Raw genomic sequence first — 22,854 nt, forward strand, 5'->3', positions numbered from 1 at the left:
ATGACCATATGCACTGCTCACTGTTCTTCCCATTTGGAAGAGAAGATTCCCCTTCCTTGTCTTTAAGAACCATTACAGAGAGTGGCTGTAATGCAACCACCATCTATTTTTGGCGTCCATCCATCCATAAGCCAAACTTTGTTGGTTTTCTCCTCTACTGTTAATTGTAAAGAACTCCTTATTCTGCCATTGGGACAAGTCGAAGAAGATACGTTTACTGCAACCATAATGAGTGACATGGGAGTATTTGGGTTACCAGCTCATGAAGCTTACTCATACCTCCCGGTCCTTCTCAGGCTCACCCACAAACACCTTTTCCATCTTATAATGGAATGCTGCTCAGCACACCCAACTTTATAACTTGGTAGATCTTTATGATTTGGTAAATCATAACCCAGCTCAAAAATGGGTATTTCTAGGTGCATTGTGACTCAGCGTGCTATGTTCAAGCATAACATCATCACCACAGCCCAGTAACACACCAGGAGCTATTTCTAGAAAAGTGTATGATGCCTGCAGTAGACTTCAGATGGCACAGCATTGCTTCAGAACCCCAGGGGCCTACACTGTGATGTTCCTACTGAAAATTTCCATAAACTCCATAATTTATCTTCTTCTACCACTGACACCTCCTAGTGTCTGTTGGATCACATGGCATAATTGGCAGCACAATCTGCAAAGCCTGGATCTGCTATAACATATTTTCCTGCTCTGAGTCCCAGTCAAAGCTGACAGCCTAAGGTGTCACCTGGTATCTGGGCCTGAGCAATATTTCTTGGTATGAAATGTGTTGCCTCAAAAACCTAAGCAGTGCTTTCAGATGTCCTTCATGGTAGGAGAAACAAGATGTAGCAATTTGACTTTTACTTTGAACATGTACAAACTGTGCTAAAACGATATGTTCATGAATCTCCTTAGAATTATTTTCCACCCTTTGGAGTTCATATGTCTTTCCATGGTTTCAAGTCATCTCTTGCTTGTTCTGCCTAATCAGCATGATGTCATAAGTCTAATGGATCAATGTAAGTAAGCGCTGTTTCTGAAGGAGAAGGCATTTTAGCCTATGTACATTCATTAATGAACACATTAGCTGAAGAATATATTCACTAAATCAATGGCACCTTACCACGTTCCGTTATTGTTATTCTACTCTAGCAACTATATCATCTAGCATGGCAGCTTCAATCAGGACTGCTAGCTGGCTGAGCTTGCAGTCCTCTGAGGTCCATGTAATTTCTTCAGGAGAGTAGATAAGGTGAATTAAATGGAGATATGGTAGGGACCATCACCCTTGCATCCCTTAGATTTTAATGGGAATACTAATCTCTACCATTCACACTGGGATGCAATCGTGATTTTTATTTGCTATTTTGACTAGGGCAAGGAGAAGTTTTCAGAGGCTTCTATTTTACTTTCACCAATATGATAGATCCTACCCCACAGGACAAAGAGTCACCCAATATCAGCATCATTCTCTGCCAAGTATATCAATCCCAATTGTATATTTGGGGATTGGGAAAATTGCTGTCAGTGGGTTTATGGACCTCATAGTCCCATTGCAAGTAAGACTTCAGCCAGGGTTCCTCTTTTTACCCTGCCAGCATATGCCTTCTTTCTAACAAGGAGCCATAATGACACTTTACATCTCTGGGTTAACAATGTCAATGTTTACTCTTTGTTCAGTAATCCTTGAAATATCTGGGTATTCCCACATATACAATTTCCATGTATACAATCCTCCAAAAAATGCTCATGTGCCTGTGATGATTAATATTGAGTGCCAACTTGATTGGATTGTAGGTGGCAAAGTATTGTTCCTGGGTGTGTCTGTGAGGGTGTTGCCAAAGGAGCTTAACATTTGAGTCAGTGGACTGGGAGAGGCAGACTCATCCTCAATCTGGGTGGGCACCATCTAATCAGCTGCCAGTGTGGCCAGAATACAAGCAGCAGAAGAACGTGGAAGGACTAGATTGGTTTATTCTCCTGTATCTTTCTCTCATGCTGGATGCTTCCTGCCCCCGGACATCGAACTCCAAGTTCTGCTCTTGGACCTTCAATCACAGCCTGAAGGATGCACTGTCTGCTTCCCGACTTTTGAGGTGTGGGGACTCAGATTGGCTTCCTTGCCCCTTGGCTTGCAGAGAGCCTATTGTGGGACCTCGCCTTGTGATCATGTGACTCAATGCTCCTTAATAAATTCTCCTTTATATAAACATCTATCTTACTAGCGCTGTCCCTCTGGAGAACCCTGACCAATACGGTGCCTTTAGGAAAGAACTGCAGAAAGTATTGAAGTATATCCTCACTGCAGTGTTGCAGTGTCCTTCTCCCTGAGGACCTGACTCTCCTAAATCAGTGGGTTCCGGAACTAGAAATTAGTTTGGGTTCAAAAACCTAGGGAAATAACTTTGATTTTTTATTAGGATGACAATCCTAAGCCTTCCACCTCTTCATTATTTCCTCTTCTGATTGCTGACGTAAAGCAAATTTCTTAACGGCTGCCTATTTCTTTTGCCTCTGGGGATACTATGTTCTTTTAACCATCTTCACAACTTCCTACAGTTAGTGCTTCCTAGGCAGATCCTCTGATCTTGCTAGTCATTATGGTCATTGTGGCTCTCTGGCCTTTGGTAGTCCCTACTGCTTCAGGGTCCAATCATCCCACGGGCGGTAACAAGTCTGACTCTGTGGTCACCTCTCCTACCTGCCTGCAGAGGAGAGCCTCCGCTGCACTTTAATGATGCTGGTGTTCCTCTCATTCCTGCATTGCTGATGGCCTCTGGGTCTTTTCATGCAGGTAATCCTGGTGTGAGTCTTTCTGCCTCACACATACCCTGAATGTATATTCAAGCACACTGAAACAACTGGGCTTCTTTATCCCTTTCTCTGTATTCTGCCATGGCACTCAGGAGTTTCGTCTTCATTAGCAAAGGCCACCACTCACTTCAACGTTCTTGGACTCACCCTAGCATTGAGTTTTTCCCATCTCTGGGGTCCTTGCCAGAATATTAAATTCTCTGTTTCAAAACAATGCCCCCAAGTCTCTGAATTCTTGCTAATAGAATCTTTTTCTAGCTGCCTTGATCGGGTACCCCCAAAATCCAGTTCCAAGGGTACTTTCTTAGCTACTGATAGTACATGCAAGCTAATTCTTACAGCTTCTTTGGAATGTAGTATCCTCTTTCCTTATCATATCCAACACATCCCCAGCAGATGAGACTGGGATTTAACCCTACTGGTTGGTTTGGCATCCAGGAGAAGTGGTGGGACAATTTCTGAAAAGGACATTTTCTGCCTTGCAAGGGAGAGGCCTCTGCAGTCTTTCCACGGTGGGAAAATGTGAGCTCTTTTTAGGAATGGGGCCATCTCTGCAATCACGCTGGCTGCGGGAAAGTCTGCAGAGGCACAGTCTTCAGGGACCTAACCCATAGTTCAGGGTCTCAAGTGGTTTGTTTGTTTTTTAAATTCAGGGCCCCGACCTTTGTATAAGGACCTTCTTGGGCTCAGCATTTAAATGTGTGGATCTCCACAACTCTAACATAGTCTTATGCTTGCTGCTCAGCGGTGTCTGCTGAAGGACAAGCTTTGGTAGCTTATAAAAAGGCCCTCAGGTCCTCACACATCCTTTAGCTCTTCATAAACGACCTTTGATTCCTCATTATCCCTCTGCAGGTGATCAATACAATTTGGGGATAAGTAGCCAACTGCACTCTCCTTTAACACTGTTCTCTCAATGACTTTTAAATGCTAGAATCATTGCAGCAGTAAGAGAGTTCCCTCCCACCAGGATGTTTTCCCAGGTTACCATCAGTGAAAGTTTTAGCAGTTGGGCCACTGTTCTGTGCCAGGAACCATCTGTGCCCCACATACCACTCAGGGCCTTTCATGCCAGCCAGTTGGCAAGCAACCTGGTCCCCCAACTCCATCTTACCAACTGCTTTTCTGGCACCAACTGTGTTACTTAGGTCCTCCGAGAAGCAGAAATCACAACAGAATTAGAAATGCAAGAGATTTATCAGGGAAAATGCCCGTGAAGGCTAAAGGGGAGAGAAAACAGGTAGGACAGCCTCAAACCACAGTGCAGGTTTGACGCCATGAGGAGAAAGAGGCACGGAACGAGAATTTGCTCAGAAGCCCCCTAGTCTGCAGTGCACCTCTGAAAAGATCTTGGCCAGACCTGTAGGGGGCCCAGAGCACAGACTGTTCATTACAGGAACTCTGTGATGAGCAGAAATGGGATGCTCTAGGCTCCAGGCCATGTGAGGTCATTGGCTGGGAGCAGCTCAGGGAGAGAGTTGCGTCGGTGTGAACGCTCCAGAGGGTCCTGAAAGTACAGCACCAGGAAGGTGTCTCATAACTAACAGGCATTCTTGAAGGGATGTGAATAAACAGGGCATTCAAATGCTTGAGCTATTCTACGTACTGGCCTAGGAAACGGTCACATAGGTATGTGCCCTTTGTAAGAATTAACTTAGTCATAAATAGAAGACAAGTTTTTTTGTATATGTATTTTATATACAAATATATGTGTTATGTAAATTTACTTCAAAGATGTCATGTAAAGAATGGAAGCCACTATTCTGAATAATTCTACCTAAATATCCTAGGAACAACCCCACCCTTAGAAGAAACCACATAGTGAATACAAGTAGTTTGGTTTTTATTTGTGTCATTCAGAAAATTGACTCATTTCTCCCACCACACTCTGTATAATCTCAAAATAATGAGCTATTTCTGCATGCTATGTAGTAACCAAAGACAAAGACTCCTTTTTTGAATCACAACAGTCTCAGAACCGCTAAGCCTCTTAAATGTCTATTTATTTTGCGTGTGTGCGCGTGATTTTAGGCTGTACTGAAACCCCATGCTTAATGCATTCTTTTGGGGCTTCTGCTCAGGCCTAAGTCTGATTGCTTCTGGGATGGAAAGTGAATAGCTGAGATTTCAAGTCCTGTTGTGCAAAATCTGTAGCTGTTCAAGCGCCTTAGATAGAATTTGGATGAGTATCCTGGAGTATTGGCCAAGACATGTTCCCAGTCCTGTTCGTATCGTCCCATTAACTGTCTGCTCTGACAGCCACAACTCAGAGCCTTTATCTCAAAATGAAAAATCATCATAATAAATGGAAACATAAATAGCATAGTGTGAAATTCAGTACCAGCTAGAAAGCATTCCCATATTTAGGTACAGGCTCCTTTAGTTTTGCAAATTTGAGCTTAGAATCTCTGCTTTAGGTCTCAAAGCAGCTATCTTGTTCTGGTCATGGCCTTTCTCTCCAAAACCAGGATAAAGTCACATTCACAATAGTGACAAAATCTTCCCTCTTCAAAAAAAAGAGCAAGTACAAAGTGCATTTGGAATTTTCCAACTGTGAACTCTCTGTGAATGGATAATTTCAAAAAGTAAAGTGTAGAAAATCTCCTGGAACTAGAAGGACAATTATCTTTTTATTACTATTGGACATTGTATTATTTTCTTTTTCAAATTTCACAAATACCTCTTAATTAATAAGTCTTTCATCAATAAAACGTCAGAAGTAAAAAAGAATTGACTTTGTTCTGTCTGTCTGGAAAAATGACTTCCAGATTCTATAAACTGAAATTATAAGTAAAAAATAATCCTTCCAAAGTGTGTTTTGATGGGACTATTTTTCAAAATGTGATTAGAAAGTAATAGCTAAGTTAAAACTTTGACATAAATTCAACAAAAGGTTTTTAGAAGGCTATTTTTTTTCTTGCTAACAAAGCCAAGTTACTCAAGATTAATGTGACGAAAAAAAATATGCTCTATTTCTCTCCTGCCTTCTTCAGAGAGGAGCTTTAAAGCTGGCTGCTGCAGGTTTTAAAGACAGATGTCAGACACATGTTTTTAGGCATGTGTTCAGTGAAGCTGCACGTCATGATCTGGCTTCAGGAGCAAGAGTGATATAAAGAAGTGTCCTTCGGTTGACAAGGGAAGAAAAATTTGGAAAAAATTTGTAATATCCTGAAATAAATTTCATACATCACTGAAAACAAAGGAATGTAAAGCTGAATAGATTGGAGTTGGAGCCCTTTTTTTAATCATGTCAGCCAAAAGCGTTGCAGTCAGTAGTCCTAACACACCACAGATGAGGACAGATTTACCACTTGACTTCACTGAATAACAATCTCAAAGCTTAAAGGAATCTTTCTAAAAGAGACATAGTGAAGCTTAATGCATTCTGATTTTTTTCTAAAGGCAGAATGTTGCTTAAACATGAAGTCTCAGAATATAAAATGTAAAGATAAAGAAGGCTATCTTGAATATACAATGACTTTGGAAACAGGGGGAAAAAAACCTGAAATAGTGCCTGGAAAAGCTAAGGAGTCTTTCTAGAACAAGAATGTAGAATGAAGGAAATGCCTAGGGCTTTGGCCTGGAGCTATGTCTATATAACAAGACTGATTCAATTATTCTGTAGCTGTTTCCTTTTTTGTTTAAAATAATCCAATAGCTGCAGAATCAATCTGAGACCTTCATGGTTTATGTGATCCAATTTTCAAGACAGAAGCAAAACTGATAACCAAACTGCATTTGCCGATAAGCCATTTCTAGAATCAAAACTTCTATGATTAAGATACGTGGAAAATATTTGTTGTTACCCTTGTTTAATGTAAACTCTTTTCCTATCAAGTTTATCTAGAGTACACACAAATCAAATTAATAAACAAATAATGCCAACTTCTGTTTCAAAGTGCTATTGTGAAGAAGCTGTTACCTCAGATGACAGTTGTAAAGTTGACTACTACCCGGAATTGGTACTTTATTTTCCATGAACATTTGTAGCATAGTCCATATAAAAGTGTGATGAAACAATCAAGTTGTACCACCTCATTTTAATGGAGCGTACACATTTCATATAACCTGGGAGTGTAGAGGAGAGGAGAGTATTTGTAGGATATGGAATCAACTACAAATGAATGGGCTTCTGAAAAAGAGTAGATATTTCCAGCTAATTCATAACTTGGCTGTTCATCTTTCCCCCATAAAAAGCAGAGACTTCTAGGAGAATCTTTTCCAGCATCCATGAAAAATAGTCACAGATACAGTCATTCGTCACTTAACAGCAGAAATACATTCTGAGAAATGCATTGTTAGTTGATTTTGTCATTGTGCAAACATCATAGAGTGTACTCACACAAACCCAGATTGGATAGCCTGCTACACACCTAGGCTATGTGGTACAGCCTATTGCTCCAAGGCTACAAACCTGTACAACATGGACAGGATATTGTAGGCAATTGTAACACAATGGTAAGCATTGGTGTATCTAAATCCATCTAAATGTAGAAAAGATATAGTAAAAATATGGTATTATAATCTTATGGGACCCCATTGGATATGCAATGCATGACTATATTTTAGCTGAAAGCATCAGCCCACTTGTTTTAGAGAGGATCAGAGCCACACCCGCAGTCTTTCCACTGTGTATTTAGATCTTGGAGATCAGGAATTAAAAACATGAGCAATGCAAGCAAAAATGCAGATGATAAGATTTGTGTGATACATTGCAAGCTGGAAATTTCCTCTATGGAGGAATTCAGTTTAAATACTCACAGAAAGCGACATAAGAATCCTCTAGTGTATGAGCTCCAAGCCTTGAAGTTGGTCAACACAGTGTGTGGATTAGCAGAAAAAGCTGAAACAGAACTTGGGGCTATCAAGGGACAGAGGGATCTGGGGAGAGATGCCAATCAAGCCATTAGGAATGCAGGATTACCCAATTGAGAAAAGGCTATTAACATTGCAGTTTTATCTGCATGATATTTAGAATTGCATGCCACTCCAGTTTGCTGGCAAAATTAGTCTCAGCAAAAATTTTACTAAACTTTAGCCAGCTGAAAGTCCTCACCAGCATAATTACTATGTCAACCTCCGTCCCTCATCATGGCCTCAATTGGTTTTAGGAATTTCCAAGCACATTAATGGTCTCACTTTCTCAACTCATCATTGAAGTTGCTGCCCACAGGTTTTGTGAGGTAGTCACCTTGCTTCTGCCACTGCTGCTATTCTATAAAAATGAACTCTGCTTCCCCATCACTCCAGCAGGCAGAGCCAGCACCTCCACCTCTGAAATTTTCCAGGGCTCTGTGGTTGCAATCACTGCATTCTGCACAGAAACAGAAAGAATGCCCTTCTCCCACACTCTGTGCAATGTTGCCACCTGGGTATAAATGCAGTATTGTGGGTGCCATGAGTCACCAAGATCTCTTATCAAACAGTCCCTGTTTCACAGGAGTGAAACAGAAATGGCCCTGCCCTCATCTCTTCAGTCATTATCTCTTTCTGCTCAACACTCAGAACTCCTTCAGCCCTCACCCTTCTCCCCAAAATACCTCCTTTAACTGAAGTAAATCAAGCCAGAAAAAGCTGTCAAGCACAGAAATGAAAATCCATGACGAGGAGTGATGGGTCCTGGCCTGGCGTATCTAGTGGCTTACTCTATTGTTGTTATGCTGTAGATGCTATAAAGAAATTGCTCTCAAAAAGATGACTCCTATTGGGTGTCAGTCCTGGGAAGTCAAAGTCCTCATCTGTAAGAAAGCATAAGGCAATCATTTGCTTCTAGAAGCTTCTCTCGACTCTTGCCCCAGGATAAAAGCTTTCAGAGGGAAATAGGAGGCACTGCCTGCTGCTTACTGCCAAGGTGGAGGGTGGGCTAAGGATGGACAGTGGTGGGTCCACCTTCAGTTGCTGATTCAGAAAAGCCTGGAAAGCATCCAATGGGAGGGCTCCAGGAAGATGGCTCCTTTCATTTGCCTGAATCTGATAAAATCTTAAGTTTCCCATGTGAACTAAGCAGACCAGGGAAGAGCAGGAGTTCTGGAGACCAAGAGTCCTGGAGGCTAATGTTGGCCTGCCATTCAGTTACTGGGTAATATTGGCTAATTTGCTTAACAAGTCTATTCAAGCCTTGGTTTCCTCATCTACATAATGGAAGGAAAATAATAACTACAGTTGTCATTGAAGACTCAATGAAATAATGCTGATCAAGGGTTTGCCTCAGACACAGGAAGTGGTCAGTAACTGTTGACTACCACTACCAATGTTGTAGACTTAAACAGGCAAGCCTGCAACTGCCTAACATACATCCATTCCCTAAAAGTTGCCTTTAAAGGAAAGTTAGATCAGACTGTCAATTGTTGCCTACAAAGAGGGAAAGATAGATGCTGCAGTCATGGCAGCAAGTTGCCAGAGGGCGGGGGTTCTGATAGAAAAAGGCTTTAGGAGCTTGACCTGGACTACAACTGGAGCATCTGATAGGGAAGAAATTAAAGAGGGATACAATGAGAAATGCACTGTGGCTTTCTTCCAAATGGTGTTTTTTAAAGTTTGACTTTACATGAAAGCAAGAGGAAGAAATCTGGTTCTCTTTGAAAGGCATAGGCAGGTCTGACTTTAAGTCAAGAAATGTAATAGAATCACGTTCTTACAGGGGAAACTGTTGAGCATGGCGCTCACCATGGAGCATGCAGTGGCAGGTGGCTCTGTGGGAGTGTGCCTGGAGGGGAAAACCAATCCACTGACACTACAGGAACTCTCTGAGATACAACTTATTGGCTTGACGGGGCCTGCTTCATCTCCCGAAGATGATTATGGAGACATGAGCAGGGACGTTGAATAAACACAGAAACAGACTCCACAGTCTCATTGTGTCCCAAAGGAGCACCCCTATGAAATACATCTTGTACTTCTAAAGGCACTGCATGCATTATGCAGGTGCTCCCAGCTGCCCAGGAACACCAAAGTCAGCTTGGTTACTCATCAGCTCAACTGAACTTTACGCACTGACACACTAGCACCTGCAGAAAACTGGATTCCTTGTGTAGGTGAAAAGTGGGTCACAGAGAGAAGCCGTACAATGCCTTTTCTGAGAGTTACAAGGCAAACTGAATAGACATGAATTAAAATCATGTGTGACTCTCTCCACTTTGCAGATTATCATCTACATCTATGACCAGAAATCCAATGATGAAAAATAATAATAGAGACAGATATAATTATGGGAAATATTTTAAAAATCATGAATGTGAATTTTTCTTGTAATTGTCTAAGTTCATGATCTCTACCCAACATGTACTAAGGCAACCATCTGCATGGAAAATGGAGATTTGTTCCAGAAAGAATAAACAGGCAAAGACTGAGATTATACTTAGCTTCTGACACTGAAAATAGGAACATGGCTTCTTACTAATACTCTTAATATCTGTATTGTCTCTGCTGAAGTATTCTACTCATTTTCTTCCTCCATTGTGTGTGTGTGTGTGTGTGTGTGTGTGTGTCTTTCTAGATACATTCTGACTAGAGGAGCAAGTCAACAGGACCTGCAGTTCTGGGATCAACTAAAGACATCATATAGTAGAAGGGGATGGGAATCCAGGGGATAGAAGAAATCGGAGAAAAGAAAGGGAGGAGGGAAGGCCATGACATGTGTGATCTGATTTGTTCCTCTCTAAGCTTTAGTCTAAAGGGGGTGTGCATATTAAATAATTGACATTCAGGGATTGAGGGCAGTTGGGGACTTCTGGAACTACAGAATAATGAGTTACAGTTGTTCTGTACCCACCCTATTCATAACCTTATCCCAATCAACCTGGTTGTTTGGCAAAGTCAGGCCTGTGTTTCAGCTTCACTGGGTCATCTATGCTTCCAAGTAACATAGACAGAACCCAAGGACACTTGAGAATCTGGCTGGGGCCATGGCTGAGAGCCATATCCTCACTGGAATGAGGCAGCTCTGCATCCAGGACATGATCAGTTGGGCAGCAACAGGGGGTTGCCCTCAGGACTCAGAGGGCTTCATTCCACCCATGGGAGAGGAATTGCAGACAAAGTAACCTGCAGAGCATCACAGGCACTGACCAAACCAAGGGAGGAGACACAGCAGCTGGGAGGCAGCTATGGAACCACACGGGACATGGGACATCACTCCAGAAGCCAAGGAACCTAAGGACACTACGTGCAAGGACCCTGCATTTTGCTTTCATTGTGAGATCTTGTAAGTCTCACCATTCCTGCCACATGCCCAGATGACTTCTTGAAATGAGTCTAGGGGCTAAGCGGAAGACTGACAAATAAACAGTCAGATAAACAATGTCTGGTTTTTCCGTAAAGGACTGAGGCGAACATCTTTTTTAAATTGCAAATCAGGTTACATTTTAACCCAAGTATGAATGTCAGTTGTATATTGTTTCAGTTTGTTTGTTTGCTCCCAGGTAACCAGTAGCAGGAAAACCAGATTCATTATAGCAAACATAGCAAGGCTACATATACTCTGGTCATCTCAGCTAAAGTGAGGGTGGAATTTGCCAGCCTTCTTTGCAATTACATCATATGAGAGCCAGAAAAGGATAGATGGACAAATAGAAGTGCTGGGCATTTAGGCTTCACCAAGATGAACCCCCAAATGAAGGGATTTTTACAATAATAAGAAATGACGGCCAGGAGCAGTGGCTCATGCCTGTAATCCCAGCACTTTGGGACAGTGAGGCGGGTGGATCAATTGATCTCAGGAGTTCGAGACCAGCCTGGGCAAAATGGTGAAACCCAGTCTCTACTAAAAATACAAAACTTAGCTGAGCGTGGTGGTATGCATCTGTAATCCTAGCTACTTGGGAGACTGAGGCAGGAGAATCATTGGAACCTGGGAGGCGGAGGCTGCAGTGAACCAAGATGGTGCCACTGCACTCCAGCCTGGGCAACAGAGCAAGATTCTGTCTCAAAAAAAAAAAAAAGAAAAAAGAAAAATGAAGAAAATGGCAAAGTTAGATGTTGAATCTGCTCCTATATATATCTAGAATTTGCTCCTATATATATATATGTAGATATATATATACACATATACATATATTTTAAACAATACATCAAAATGGAATGAATGTCAGTAATTTACTCATGCTAAGAGGCAAGATCAATAGACAGCATTTGTTTTATAAAGCACACATTGAAATCCAAATCACTGACTAAATAAAGAATATGTCTACTACTTGACTCATGGGCTTCATTCAGGAAGTGACATTTGATAACGTTTCTCAGTCATTGGTTGTGTATAGGCTCCTGCATCAGATACCTGTTCCTGCACAACTACTCCAAAACTGGATGCTTAAAAAAGCAAATATTTGCCGGGCGTGGTGGCTCAAGCCTGTAATCCCAGCACTTTGGGAGGCCGAGACGGGTGGATCACGAGGTCAGGAGATAGAGACCATCCTGGCTAACACGGTGAAACCCCGTCTCTAGTAAAAAATACAAAAAACTAGCCGGGCGCGGTGGCGGGCGCCTGTAGTCCCAGCTACTCGGGAGGCTGAGGCAGGAGAATGGCGGGAACCCGGGAGGCGGAGCTTGCAGTGAGCCTAGATCCGGCCACTGCACTCCAGCCTGGGCGACAGAGAGAGACTCTGTCTCAAAAAAAAAAAAAAAAAAAAAAAAAAAAGCAAATATTTATCTCACAGTCTCTGAGGGTCAGGAATCCAGGAGTAGCTTAGCTGGGAGGTTCTGGCTCAGAGCCTCTCATAATGTTGCAGAGAAGCTGCAGGCCAGCGGACTGCAGTCATCAGAAGGCTGGGACTGGCAGATCAGCTTCCAAGATGGCTCACTCACATGGTCATTGGCAGGAGGCCTCAGCTCCTCATCACGTGAGCTTCTTCACAGAACACCAGAGGGTTTTCATGACATGGCCGCTGGCTTTTCCAGACTGAGCAATTGGAGAGAAGGCGAGAGACAGCCATACTGTATTTTATGACTTTATTTCAAATGGCCACTTCTGCAGTATTCCACTGGTCACACAGACCAACATTTAAACGTTGTGGGAACAAAGCACTCAGGCAGAAATTATTGGGAGGCATCTTAGCAGGTGTCGCCCACAAGTTCTTTCAAAGAAAAAATAAAGTCAAGATCTTCAGTGTTGGTATAAATTATTTGTACTATTTGAATTTGAAAAATAACATGAAACTAAATACAAACCTTTTTGGCATGAATAAGTTGCACAAAAAATATCCTATAGCTGTTTAAAGCTTTATTTGCTAGTTCAGAAGCGTCAGGCCTTGTAAAATCCAAAACTTTGTCAATTCTTAGATCTCAATTTTAATAAGATTTCCCTTGATAACTCTACAACTGTCTTGTTTGTTCACATGAAGATAAGTCTCACGTTGCAGGGTTATTGAAACCTGAATTAAATAGATTTCTAATCCACTTACTGCTAGAATCAACAGAAAATTCTGCACTGCTTTTTTACTGATGCACTTTTTGCTGATGAATGGTTGCAAGTTTGTCTGTGCAAAAAATGGAATCTGCATAATACATCTGTTCCCAGCAAAAATATGGTACTGACTGCCACAGCACAAATTCTTTGGATTTCAGCATGCCTATATTCTGTAGGCCCCAAAATGATTCATTTCTCCTACCCCCTTTCCAATTTGAACCTCTGTGTAATTTTCCTTTTCAAATGTATGATATCATTTGCCTTTACTTGGCACAAGCGATCATAAAAGAAAATGCAAAGCAGTTGCTTAAATCATGCAACAGCGCTCAATTTTAAGGCAAATCTCTAAGTGACATACAACATGCTTATATTAATTATTGTCACAGAAATTGAAAAGTGATCACAACTTCTGATCTACTGAGATAAATGTTATTCCAACATATAACTGGGTCCTGAGGCCACAGTTTAAGCTGACACCCTCAATCAGATGAAAAAGGATCTGTGTTCGTCTATAGGCACATCAGCAAGTTACCCAAAGAGAGAAGGGGGAAAAGGGATCACTGGAGAGCACAGGTATTGCCTACGCCGCTAACACCTGTCTCCATTTGTGCTGCAATTGTGGGGATCACGCCCAGATCTTAGGCTTCCCTTTTGATTCTCTCTTGTATGTTTCCTGTCTTCTAGATTGTGAGACTCCCGGTTCTAGCCAGATATCACCACTTCAAAGGCATAACAAAAAGGTCAGAACTGCAGTGGGCATTAGGAGGCAGTTGCTGCCATGGAGTTGGCATGGTATTAGAAAACAGCATCCACATGTGGGTGGAGATTTTTGAACCCCTGGGCTCTTCACTTTCCTCTACCCTCCCAGAAAATACCCCCTGGGTCTGAAGGCTTCTTAACAAAAAATTCTCTGGCTTTGACACTAAGCATGGCTTTCAAAGATGATGGGGAGCCCTTGACCCCAGAAATCTAGACTGTCAGCTGTTATGTTTCTAAGGGTATATCAAAAGTTTTTGCCCATCTGATCAGATAAAAGAATCCTCATGAAGTGACTTGTTCCCCTGCAGTGCAGAAGGCCCCTGGGCACCAGCTCACAGAAATCCTGCAGGAGGAGGCTGTAGCTTCAGCTTCTCTGGCTCTGTCTGTTGGGCTTCCTGCAGCTGGCTCCAATGCCAGTATTGGAGAGACACCACGTGTGGGGTCTTCCTGCTCAACCCCCATCTTGCCTGCTGTTAGGAGATGAGAGTCCACGTCCTCATTGAAAGAGACAGGCAAGTCAAATGTCTCACACAGAGTCGAGCATGCACCCACTTTAGGCCTCTGTCAGAGAGTAAACGCAGCTGTGGAAAGTCGCCCGCCTGCTCTGCTGTCTTGCTAGTCAGCACGCTGCCTGAGGATGCTTTTCACCAGGACTGGAGAGAAAGCACTGGGAAGCTGGGAAGCAAGGTGTGCGTGTGTGCATGTGCTGATGCTGACTTCACTCCAGCACCTTTGCTTTTTAAAAACATACTTTCAAAACCCTAAAGATAAAAATCGAAAAGGCAGGGGAATGATTGACGACAGAGAAATTGCTTTGTTAAGAAACCCCTTGGGATAAGATTCTCTGATATACTCAGGGTCCAGCTCGTGGTGGGGAAGTTCTCAGGAATCCATTTGACTGAGGGTCACGTTCATTCTTTGCTCTTGAACTGCTGCAGGGAATCCTAACTACAGCATAACAAGGAGGATGAGGAAAGCCTCCCGGGGTTAAGGCAGCTCTGCCAGCAGCAGGCTTGGGTCCCCTGGGCAACATTTCCATGCAGCTTAGCAGCAGTCAGACTCACCTTCCATTGCTAATGCAAATGCATCCTAAAGATGTCACTAAGGGGATCATTAAAAGCGAGCTGTAAGCTCTTGCTTTAGCTGCTGTCACCCAGGCTGGTAGGAGCAGACAGTATCGAGAATCACATTAGATCTGCATCCAGGAAGTAGTTTAAAGCATGACATCATGAGGTTGTCAAGGTAACTTGCCAGGCTACCTCTCTGGATTCCCGTGGTCCATAATGACAGGACCTCTTAATGAACACTGAGCCACAGGAAAGGACGTGCAGAGGAGTAGCCTGCAGCCTGAGATGTGACTGCTGGCAGCCTCAACGCTCAGGCAAGTGCCGCCCACGCTGGGATTGTGTTGCTGGGCTGGATCACACGGTGAGACCCAGCGGTCCAACAACCCTCACTGACCACTGTGAGATGGGGACAACTCTCTCTGGTATTATCAACTACCAAGACTTCCAGAAGAAGGCTCCCCTCCCTGTCCTCACCCTGACATCTGAAAGAGGCTGCGAAACTCAGAAAGAATACCTTTTACTCTCTGAGAGCACCAGGCTGCAGCATCCCTGTCCCTCCTACAGTGGAACTCTATTAATTTCCTAGGGCTATGTCACAAAGCACCACAAACTGAGCCGGGCATGGTGGCTCATGTCTGTAATCCCAGCACTTTGGAAGGCCGATGCGGATGATCACTTGAGGTCAGGAGTTTGAGACCTGCCAGGCCAATATGGAGAAACCCATCTCTACTAAAAATACAAAAAATTAGCTGGGCATGATGATGCACACCTGTAGTCCCAGCTACTCGAGAGGTTGAGGCAGGAGAATTGCTTGAACCCCTGAGGCAGAGGTTGCAAGACTCCATAAAAACAAACAAACAAACAAACAAAAAACACCCAAAGCACCACAAACTGAGTGGCTTTAAACAACAGAAATTTAGTCTTTCACTGTTCTGGAGGCTAAAAGTCCAAGATTAAGGTATAGGCTGGTCATGCTGCCTCCAAAGTCTCTCGGGGAGGATTCTCCCGGCACCAAGGGTTTCTTGGTTTGCAGCAGGCTCCACCTTCATGTGTCTGTGGCTTCACATGGCATTCTCCTCTGTGTGTCCCTGTGCAAATTTCCCTCTTATAAGAACACCACTCACATTAGATTTGGGCCCACCCAATGACTTCATCTTTCCAAAGATTTGATTTCATTGCAAACAGCCTCTTTCCAAATGACGTCCCATTTACAGGTTCTGGGGGTTAGGACTTCAAGACCTCTCTTTGGGAGGACAAAATTCAACCCACAACAGGCCCAGTCTTCCTTCTGCACAAACATCAGTACACACAGGACTTGTCCAGGCCTGCAGCAGGACAGGCCCCGAGTGAGCTGAAGACAAGAAGAAAAGCAAACCAAAGCCAAGCGAGGGGAGTAGAAACACTGGCAAAATGCAGAGCAACCCATGGCCTTGGAAATCAAGTCCACTTGGTGACTCCCAGCCTGCCAACAGCTTCCATCACTGCTCCTGTCTCCTTTTCTGTGACTAAAAGAAAGTCTTTGGGACAAGGAACTCATCAATAAAGCTGAGTGGGCAGGGATGCTCTTTCTGTCAAAGGGAGCAGAATGTACCACCCCAACCAGTGCCATACGAATTATTTTGAGCTGAAAGCAATTGAAAAGAAGCAGACACAAGAAACCCTCTCTGCCCTCCCTTTTTCTACCAGAAGGGGCAGGATGATTCTTAATCACCAGAGAAAATTCTGAATCCTTATCTAGAATATGCAGAGGAATCTACCTAACAAATCTTACATAACCAACCCTTGTCTACCAATAGTTTCTCCTGTATACTTACATTCCCATAATTTGCAGCCCCTGGAAGCTCAAAGACGTTTTCCTTAGTGTTGCTGCTTCTTTAAAAAAAACTTAGTGTCCTTTTGCAAAGGTGCTATATAAGCTCAAATTCAAACCACCCTTTGAGTTGCTCATCTCCATGTTCTAATGTGAATGCACGATGCACATGCCATAAACTTATGTTTGCTTTTCTCTTGTTAAGCTGTCTTTTGCCAGAGTCTTATTGATAGGGCCCTCATTTGGAGAACCACAGATGGGTAGAGGAAGATTTTTCCTCCTTTACACCATAGTCACCAGGAAAACGTATAGAATGATATCCTGGTTTTCTGTTCAGTATCACTCTCCGAGACCTCTTGTCTTGGCAAAGATTTCTGAGTTCTATGAATCCTTCAGCCTAAGCAGCCCAGGAGGAAACAGTCCTGTGAGATGTGCCTGCCTTTGCTGTCTTTGAATGGATGCTGTTCCTGTGGGGTTAGCACAGAACTTTTGCATCATGTTAATATCAGAAGCGTGCCAGAGCTCTTTGGAAAAGTAGGAGTATTGTTCTTGTGAATCAAAGTTACAAGGTGGAGAATTCCACTCTCAGAAGCATGAAAGACCTGAAGGCTGTACCACTCCTCTCGTGCCCTTTCTCTCAGGAGTACAGACAGGAGGTTCCAAAGATTTCTGCCTGAAGCTAATACCGTGCTGTTTGAAACATTGCCCTTAACAATGGGATGAAAACCACTGACTCTGAAATAGCAATTTTCTCTCTGGAAATAAGGATATGCTTAATTTCAGTTGAGAAGACAAGAATGGATGATGCAATAGGAGAACGTGATTCCTACAGTCAAAGGAAGGAAGCAGATAAAAGGAGAGATTTGACCCAGCCTAAAGTTCTTTTCCATGGTTAGGGATTATTTTTTCCACATCCCGAAACCAACTTGGTCTTAGGAAAATTGTGACTTTCATTTAGTCACTTGCTGGGTGCTTTACATAGATATCTCACTTAATCTTCACAGACCCCTAAGAAGGTAATGCAGCATAGCAGCAGATAGCCAAGGCTCCAGAGTCTGATCGTTCCACTCAAGGCTGTACTCCCACATTATACCTCCCTATGTGACTCTAGGCAAGTTCTTTATGCTGTAAAATGGGAGACCCAAATTCCAATTTCATAGCATGGGTGTGAAGATTAAAAGAGATAACCTGTTGAAGTCCTCAATAAACAATGGCTCCTATTATTAGGTACTGCTAGTATAGTATTCTTATTTTCTACAAAGGTTTCTGAGATTCAGAAAGGCTAATTAACATGCTCTGGTCAGACAATGAAATGTGCGGGACAGGATTCAACCTGAGATTGTCCGACTGCAAGCTCTGTCCCCCTCAGCGTTGACTATTATGCATGACTGCCTTCTTGACAATCTAGGCCAATGCTGCCTTTGGGGCTTCCTGACCTCCATTTCAGTTCAGGCTCTTGCCTTTCAGTTTCCTCCTGGGAGGCCAGTATCCTCATGGCCTCTCCTCAGTCCAGAGCTGAGGGCTCCCCTTTGGAACCCATCCTCCCCAGAGAGCACCTCTAACCAAACCTCTTCTCTCATCAAGATGCTTTCCTCAAGATCCCTTCTGTCAGCATTGCCCTTGGCTTTCTGAAGTGACATTGGTCACATAGGTCTGCTAAAATATCAGCAGCTGATGGTGGTTTAATTCCTTGCCCTTCAATAATTCAACAATAACACCAAGGAGAGCATCACAAATCACTATGGTCAGGCAGTGAGTAGCGCTGCTGATGCAGCCCAAGCTTATAAAACATAGCCCTGGTTCTCAGAGAATTCACAGTCTAGAAAGGAAGGAAGATATGAAAATAATGAACTCTCATGCTCTAAGGAAAGTGGTTTTGAAATGGGCTGATGTCTATGAATGATGTGCTGTGGGAGCACCAAGGTGGAGACATGCTGGCTGGATCTGGACGATTGGGTCACATTGAATCAAGAGACATATGGCAAAGTATTCTGGATAAGAGAAAAAGATGATAGAATAAGCGTGAACCCGAATGACCTGGGGATATGGGCTGCCAGAGGGATAATGACAGGGCATGGCTTTAGTCCCACAAAGAGGCCCGACGGACAGGTCTTTGAATGCCTGCTGTGTAAGCCCTTTGCTTTTTCTCCTTTAGGCCAATGTTCTCAAACTTTAGCCTACCTCAGAATCAACTGCCAGCTTGATAAAGCACAGCTTTCTGGACCTCACCCCCACAGTTTTTGATTCAGTAATCTAGGGTGGGACCTGTTAATTTACATTTCTAACATTCCCAGGTGACTCTAAGGCCATTCTTTCTAGGACTACTGTATGAGTCCATTCTCACTGCTATGAAGAAATACCGAGACTGGATACTTTATAAAGAAAATAGGTTTAACTGACTCTCAGTTCCTCATGGCTGGGGAGGCCTCAGGGAACTTACAATCATGGCGGAAGGCACTTCTTCACAGGGCAGCAGAAGAGAGAATGAATATCGTGCAATGGGAGAAACCCCTTATAAAACCATCAGATCTCATGAGAACTCACTTACTATCACAAGAACAGTATAGGGGAAACTGCCCTCATGATACAGTTATCTCCACCTGGTCCCACCCTGAACACGTGGGGATTATTACAATTCAAGTGTAAGATCTGCCTCACCCAGATGTTGAAGTTTGGGGAGGATAAATTGAGATTCACGTTATAAAAGGGCTGTGAAACAATAACCGTAATAAAAATGCAAGTTATTATTTTTAAAGATTTTTAAAGATTTAAATAATTCCCCCAAAAGAATGTAACATACATATTCAAAGAAATTGTTACTAGGACCAGTGATTTTTTTTCAGGAATACTCTAATAGGCAGTTTTCTTTGTTTCACTGTGTGTTCATAAATAACTCTTTATATGTGTTAGAGCAACAGAAAAAAATGTGAAAGCTGTTAACAGTGAGGAAAATAAATAGAAATAAGTCAAGTATAAGATTATTCAATCGAGTGTGTTTAGTTAATGTATAAACGATGATGAGTAACATTAAGTTATAAGGCAATTCAGGGAATGTTCACTCAATATCATCAGTGTAAAGTAATGGGAAAAAGCAAATATTCATCTGTTTTATTAATATATGTAGTGTAAAAGTCTCCAGGCCTCCTCAAACTATGGGTTCCACTGATGTCACACTGCCATGCATTTATAGATTGGGCTGGCAGACATGATAACAGGCCTTCTGTATAACTACAGGCCATCTGCGCAGACTTCACCAATTAGTCTAAGAAACCCTGGGGTATTTCACATCTGTTCATGATTATTTCAGGTTTTTGTTGATGTCCACCACCCACAAGCCTCAGAAAAAGTGCCTTCTTGGAGTACATGTCTTTAGCATCTAGAAAACCATTTTTTTTGCAGGGTTGCAAAATTACATAACCTCTGAAGAGCCTATAGGTCCTACCTAAATGGAAATCCTGCAGTGTCAGATTCCAGAATGGGGAGGTTGGCCTCTTGCCTTGGTTCTTGCAGCTGGATCCTGGGGATGGGCTGGGGAATGACCAGCGAAAAGCCAACAGCCTTTTTCCTTGCTTCATGTCATTCACATTAAGGCAACTCTTAAAAATGGCCATTATCAGAAAACGTACCTTCATGCCACCGCAGAACAATCCTCACTGTTTTACAAACAATAAATCGACTTGATCTCTTGATCTCAGATATCTTCAAAGCTTTATTGGACTTCTACTGGTGACTCTGGTGAATGAACTCTTCTAAGAAAACAGACAGGATGTTGAAAAACAGAAAAGAGGTAAGATATATTCTCCAGCTCCAATGAGACCAGCCACAGCTACGCTTGGCTTGGGATCCGTGATCTGCACACCCAGCCATTTCCCAGAGCAGTCCTGGCCTCCCCGTAGCTGGCTTTGTGCTCACAGCAAGTTCGGCCCTGCTGTGCTAATTTCCTGGTTGCTTTTTCTCTGGCAAGGGGACGTTTGTGTAATTCTCCATTCAAGCTGTAAAGAATGACTCTCAATCTTTTTGCTTTTGATGGGAAATAACAGATCAGGTCGCCCTGCCTTCCAGAGCAGCCCAATGGAGGAACATCACAGGTAAACAGCCTTTGTGGCTGTGCTCCCAAGAGGAGCTGCTGCCCCCGCCCCGCTGCCCTGCTGCACAGGTTGCGACGCCCTCACTGCATGCTTAAGCGAAGGGAGTTGGGGGGGTTGTGTATACATGGCTGTGGGGTGGTTCACATTCTAATAAATGGATAGTCTCCTCTCAATTAACTCATTGCAGGGAGCCACAAATTCAAATGCTGTAGAACCTCTCCCTTGAACAAGTGACAAGCCTTTCCACTTTTTGTTGGTTTTCACATACACACAAATGATAAATTTACCTATAAGTTACAATCTGTGCAATGCTCAAACCCTGACCATGGGTTGCCAACCCTGCCTGGAAGGGAATATGAAATCCAGACACACGTTGCAGAGCCATATGAGTTGATGGAGTTGGAACAGTTGTTTTGAGCTAATGGGAGGTTTTCCTTCTACCATAGTACCAAGGAGACACAATGCCGCTGGTGTTAACTCCAGACCTAAATTCAAAATCTCGATGTTGTTGCCTGTAAACAATTTTACAATGCTGCATCTTGTAACTAATTTTTTAAAAGGTAAAACATGTGAAAGAAATGACAGAACATTAAATCATTGTCATTTTCTTTGATTTCTGTTTCATCTGGTATTTAGAAGCAAACTAACTGGGATTATGGGTGACAGTGGATTTGGGAGTAAAACCAACTACAAACAAAACAGGTTTGTGGATAATATGGAATATTTTGTTAAAGTGTGAGGTTGGCACATTTCCTTCTAATTCTTTAAAATCCACCAAAAGAAGGGTTTAATTCATTAATTTCTTTTATATCTTGAACATTTCATTTTAATATAAAATTAAATGCGAAGTAATAAATAATTACTATGTTCTCTGAATCCTCCCATTTGTTTTAAAAAGCAAAAAAAAAAAAAAAAGGGGGGTGTCAATAAAAGTTAATTTTTAATGTAATTTCTTAGCTTATGGTTATACAAATGTTCACTAAAAGTAATCACAAAGTTAATGGAAAAGTTGGGAGGGCATTTATGGAATAATGATGAAAAAGTTTAAAAATTGTCAAAAATAAACATCAATCTCTCAATTTCTGAAAAATATGAGTTGCTAAGGATTCTCCTTGTATTAGTCAAAGTTGTCCAGAGAAATATCAGAAACTGATATGACATACACATAGACAGAGAGAGATGTCAATTGTAGGGACTGTCTAAAGCCTGTCTGGCAGGCCCTTAGGCTGGAACTTAGGCAGATGCAGTATAGAGAAAAAAATTCCTTCTTCTTTCCTAAATCTCAGTGTTTGCTCTTAAGACCTTCAGTTGACTAGATGAAGTCTGCTCACATTGTGAAGGGAAATCTATTTAAAGATTGTAAATGTTAATCACATCTGTAAAATATCTTCACAGCATTATCTAGAATGGTGCTTCACCAAACAACCAGACACCATAGCATACCCAAATTGACACATAAAATTAACCATCATGCTCCTAAAAGTAGAATTACAGGCACGGTGGCTCACACCTGTAATCCCAGAAATTTGAGAGGCTGAGGCGGGTGGATCACCTGAGGTTAGGAGTTCAAGACCAGCCTGGCCAATGTGGTGAAACCCTGTCTCCACTAAAAATACAAAAATTAGCCAGGCGTGGTGGTGGGCACCTGTAATCCCAGCTACTTGGGAGGCTGAGGCAGGAGAATAGCTTGAACTGGGAAGTGGAGTTTGCAGTGGGCCAAGATTGCCATTGCACTCCAGCCTGGGCGACAAGAGTGAAAAACTCTGTCTCAAAAAAAAAAAAAAAAACAAAAAAAAACAAAGAAAGTGTGCTAAGAGTGAAGTTGAGAATAGTGTTGTAATTCCCTCAACTACTATTTTCCCACAAGAAACACTACTTGTTATTTAGTCCTCATAGAAATAGATTTCCGTC

General features: G+C 42.5%; 1 protein-coding gene and 1 long non-coding RNA gene across 3 annotated transcripts in view; one reads left to right on the plus strand and one right to left on the minus strand.

Annotated features, from left to right (window-relative positions):
• Positions 1 to 14,363, minus strand: part of LOC126940322 (uncharacterized) — a 52,815-nt gene extending 38,452 nt beyond the window's left edge. The window contains exons 1-2 of the long non-coding RNA XR_007720701.1: positions 14,315 to 14,363; positions 12,982 to 13,060 (exon numbers count right to left, since the gene is read on the minus strand). This is a non-coding gene — a long non-coding RNA (uncharacterized LOC126940322). The remainder of the gene's footprint in view (positions 1 to 12,981; positions 13,061 to 14,314) is intronic.
• RFC3 (replication factor C subunit 3) overlaps positions 1 to 22,854 on the plus strand; it is a 666,103-nt gene that overhangs the window by 580,748 nt on the left and 62,501 nt on the right. The window contains exon 9 of one of the 2 annotated variants that reach the window (XM_050766091.1): positions 13,904 to 14,321. The exons of the other annotated variant lie outside the window; for it this stretch is intronic. The gene's annotated coding sequence lies outside the window, so the exon portion shown is untranslated. Of the gene's footprint in view, positions 1 to 13,903; positions 14,322 to 22,854 lie in introns of those variants that run through there. 2 annotated transcript variants of the gene reach the window in all.

This window comes from Macaca thibetana, chromosome 17, assembly GCF_024542745.1.
Source record: "Macaca thibetana thibetana isolate TM-01 chromosome 17, ASM2454274v1, whole genome shotgun sequence".
Lineage (NCBI taxonomy): Eukaryota > Metazoa > Chordata > Mammalia > Primates > Cercopithecidae > Macaca > Macaca thibetana.